The sequence below is a fragment of the Arachis duranensis genome, chromosome 4 (assembly GCF_000817695.3).
Source record: "Arachis duranensis cultivar V14167 chromosome 4, aradu.V14167.gnm2.J7QH, whole genome shotgun sequence".
Taxonomy (NCBI): domain Eukaryota; kingdom Viridiplantae; phylum Streptophyta; class Magnoliopsida; order Fabales; family Fabaceae; genus Arachis; species Arachis duranensis.
In genome coordinates, this window is record NC_029775.3 from 89,915,388 (window position 1) to 89,918,851 (window position 3,464).

Below are 3,464 nucleotides of genomic sequence, written 5' to 3' on the forward strand. Positions count from 1 at the left end.
CTATTCAATTCTAGGCTCAAATTATTCCCCGGGAAATTAAAGTCCCGGTGGAGAGGTCCATATGTGATTACAAGTGTATCACCATATGGATACGTAGAGCTTCAGGATAATGAATCCAATAAAAAGTTCATTGTTAATGGACAGAGAGTTAAACATTATCTTGAAAGCAATTTTGAGCAAGAATGCTCAAAACTGAGACTTGATTAAAAAGCTCAGTAATAGTCCAGCTAACGACATTAAAGAAGCGCTTGCTGGGAGGCAACCCAGCCATTTACAAAGTTTATTTACTATTTAAATAAATTTCCTTTTCTTTACAGGTATGTGTCAAGTATCTTCAAAAGGTAAAATAGCAATTGTTTGAGTTCACAGAGTTACAGGGGAATTTGGAAGCTCACTAGTGTGGAAAAGCCAGTGAGAAACGTTTTGGGCATTGAACGCCCAAAAGAAGCATCCACTGGGCATTCAACGCCAGTAAAGGTAGCAATTTGGGCGTTGAACGCCAGAAAAGAGCATCTTCTGGGCGTTGAACGCCAGAAAAAAGCACCTTCTGGGCGTTTAACGCTAGAACTACAGCATCCTGGGCGTTCAGAAAAACGCCGAGTGACAAAGGACTTCCTGGCGTTCAACGCCAGAAAGAAGCAACAGCTGGGCGTTGAACGCCCAGGAGAAGCATCAATTGGGCGTTAAACGCCCAAAACATGCAGCGTTTGTGCGTTTAACGCCAGGATGATGGGGAGGAGGTAAAATTCGTTTTTCTTCAAAAAATTTCTAATTTTTATGTTTCACATCATGATTTCCTGCATAAACATGTTTCCAAATATCATCCTTCAATTTCAAAAATTTTAATCCTAATTTCTAAAATCTCTAATTTCTGAAATCCCTATTTCAAAGATTTTACATGCATCTTAATCCATAAAGACAATTGATTTTCAATCCAATCCAACTCTTTTTCCAAGCTCTTTCCCAACTTAATTATCTTTTAAAATCTTTTTCAAAATTATAAATTTCAAATTTATTTTTAAATATCATTCATATCTTTTTAAATTATATCATTTTCTTGTCATATTTATCTTTTATAAATCATATCTTTTATCTTATATCTTTTTCTTATTTTCGAATACCCACCCCCTCCCTTTATATCCACTTTCGGCGCCCCTCTCATCATCCACCATTCCACACTTTCTCTCCTCCTATTCCTCTTCTCTCTTTTCTTTTGCTTGAGGACAAGCAAACCTCTAATTTTGGTGTGCTTATCTGTGATCACAAAAACATTCTCACTTTGATCATGGCCCCTAAAGGAAAACAACCCAACCCAAGAGGCAAGAAAGAGAATATTCCAAAGCCACTTTGGAATCAAGGGAAGTTCTTAACTAAAGAACATTCAGACTATTACTACAAAATAATGAGCCACAGATCAGTGATCCCGGAAGTCAAGTTTGATCTGAAGGAAGATGAATATCCGGAGATCCAAGAACAAATTCGAAACAGGAACTGGGAAATCCTAGCTAATCCTGAAATGAAAGTGGGAAGGAACATGGTTCAGGAGTTCTACGCTAATCTATGGCAGACAGACAGGCAAAGAATAATTGGAGCTGCACTCTATGACCATCGGACCTTAGTTAGAGGAAAGATTGTTCATACCCATCCTGACAAAATCAGGGAGATCTTTAAGCTTCCTCAACTGAAAGATGACCCAGACTCCTTTAATAGGAGAATAATGAGGGTAAATAAAGGTCTGGACAAGATTCTAGAGGATATATGCATCCCCGAAGCCAGGTGGACCACCAGCACGACTGGCATCCCAAATCAACTCAAAAGAGAAGATCTCAAACCAGCTGCCAGAGGCTGGCTAGAAAATCTCAAACCAGTAGCCAGAGGCTGGCTGGATTTCATTGGGCGTTCTATATTGCCCACCAGCAGCCGTTTTGAAGTTACCATTAAAAGAGCAGTGATGATTCACTGCATCATGTTGGGAAAAGAAGTAGAAGTCCATCAACTGATCTCGTGTGAACTAAACAAAATAGCAAACAGGAATTCCAAGGATGCCAGATTGGCCTATCCAAGCTTAATTTCTATGCTCTGCAGAGATGCCAGAGTGAAGATGGGAATAACAGAGTATATCTCAGTTGAAAGGCCAATCACTAGAATATCAATGGACAGACAACAGCTGCAGGATGATCCAATCAAGAGGAGAGCACAGGAAGTCCTCCTAGAACTTCCTCAATTTGAATATTGGGAACATCTTGAGACATCTATTTCCAAATTGCAAGAAGCTATGAACCAAATAAAGGAAGAACAGAATAATCAAAGCAGCATGCTTTGCAAACTGCTTAAGGAACAAGAAGAGCAAGGGCGTGATTTAAGGGAGCTGAAGCGCCAGAAATTAATCCTTGAAGGACCAAGCATCCCACAGATCAGAGGAACATCTACTTCCCAAAACACAGGTTGTTGAGTTCTAATGTTAGCTTTAACTTTGTGATAGTGTTATTATAGAAATTTATCTTAGGGGATATATATATAGTAGTAGTAGTAGTAATTAGTATATCTATTCTGGTTTTATTTCCAATTAAGTTATAATTTATTTTTCTCATCATCATCAGGCATGAATAAAATAGTAGATAATTAGAATAAAGAAGTAATTTATTTTTTTTTCGAGTTCTTAATAATAAAAATTATAATTAACTATATGTGGTGGCAACACTTTTTGTTCTCTGAATGAATGCTTGAACAGTGCATAATTTTATCTTGAATTTTATGAATATTGGCTCCCGAAAGAATGAGGAACACGAAAAATATTATTGATGATCTGAAAAATCATGAAATTGATTCTTGAAGCAAGAAAAAGCAGTGAAAAAAAAATTTTACAAGAAATCATTGGATCAAGAAAAGGAATAAAATCCAACAGCCCTTAAAACCAAAAGGCAAGGGTGAAAAGGATCCAAGGCTTTGAGCATCAGTGGATAGGAGGGCCTAAGGAAGTAATTCCAGGCCTAAGCGGCTAAATCAAGCTGTCCCTAACCATGTGCTTGTGGCATGCAGGTCCAAGTGAAAAGCTTGAGACTGAGTGGTTAAAGTCGTGATACAAAGCAAAAAAAGAGTGTGCTTAAGAGCTCTGGACACCTCTAACTGGGGACTTTAGCAAAGCTGAGTCACAATCTGAAAAGGTTCACCCAGTCATGTGTCTGTGGCATTTATGTATCCGGTGGTAATACTGGAAAACAAAGTGCTTAGGGCCACGGCCAAGACTCATTAAGTAATTGTGTTCAAGAATCAACATACTACACTAGGAGAATCAATAATACTATCTGAAGTCTGAGTTCCTATGGATGCCAATCATTTTGAATTTCAAAGAATAAAGGGAGATGCCAAAACTGTTCAGAAACAAAAAGCTACAAGCCCCGCTCATCTAATAAGAATCTGAGCTCCACTTAAAAACTCTAAAATATTATTACTTCTTAATTTCT